Here is a 1,246-nt window from a genome sequence, read left to right as displayed (position 1 = left end):
ATTAAATCAACTAAAACCCTTTAAACCCCTGACAACTAGGTCGTTTTTTTTAAATCGTAGCCATGTCCGGGAGGTTTTACAGCGACCCATGAAAATAAGGATTTCCCGACAAAGAAAGTAGATACGATGTAGGAATGAAATCCATGCAATAGCTTTCGGAGTTTCTTCTTCCACTTTAAAAGTTGGATCATAGATCAAAGGCCTCATTGGATAATAATATCCATCCTTTGATCAACGAATGATGTGAACATCTTTAGATGTCATAGTGATAAATTCTTCAAGTCTCTCCAATTGCATCAAAATATGACAATGCCTAAACAAACCAATTCTACAATCACCTTTAATACCATATTGTTTAGGAATTTGAACTCCTAATTCTTCAAGTTCTCGCCATCCATGAGAGAACTTTCCCACAACTGCATAATCAAGTTCTTCAATGGAATTCATATGTAAAACTTCATCTTCTATCCAAGTAACCACTTTCTTTCCATCTTTTGTCACTACAGGCTTGATCTCTATGGGTTGAACATCTTCTTTGGTCGTGTGCATGGCTAAATCAAGCGGCTGCATGTTAACAAGATTGGCATACGTTAGGGTTTTATCTAGGGTTTTATTTTGATTCCCTACTGTAGAAGGATCTGTGCTCGTGGGTGAGGGTTGTAATGGAGGAAATTGAGATGAGTAAGCAATATCATGACCAACCACCGGTGGTGATTGGCCGCCGGCCACCATCATGACACTAAGGTTTACTCTCTTTTAGGGTTTTGCATGGAGAGAGAAGAGAGCTTTTCTAACCCCGGTCAAATATGCCTTTTTATATATCTAAATATATTTAACCTTACATCACCTCCAATGCTCAATTATCACGCGTTACCACTGTTAGAACCCGTATTTTTGTACTTTGGAATAATCCGGATTTAATTATGATAAGCTAAGGACAAAACTATTCCGGGATGCAAGGTCGGGATTTTTGACCTTCGATTTTATTTTGAGATATAAGTTGTGCATGAATTTGTTGGTATGGAACAATTAGGAAAATTTGGGACCAAAAGTGATAAAATTGGAAGTTAGAAATCATGAATTATTGGCCCATGGCCGTGTGGCATAAAGTGGTGCCCACACAATTTTGTGTCATCTTTTAATTGATCCAACACATTAATGTGGGCCAAGATTTTTGTACAACTCAAAGAGGGGATTAAAAGATGACCACTAGTCATGCTTTAGTTCATTCAACACTTGCACAAAA

The sequence above is a fragment of the Lycium ferocissimum genome, chromosome 2 (assembly GCF_029784015.1).
Source record: "Lycium ferocissimum isolate CSIRO_LF1 chromosome 2, AGI_CSIRO_Lferr_CH_V1, whole genome shotgun sequence".
In the NCBI taxonomy this organism is placed as follows: Eukaryota; Viridiplantae; Streptophyta; class Magnoliopsida; order Solanales; family Solanaceae; genus Lycium; species Lycium ferocissimum.
This window is presented reverse-complemented; position numbering follows the sequence as displayed.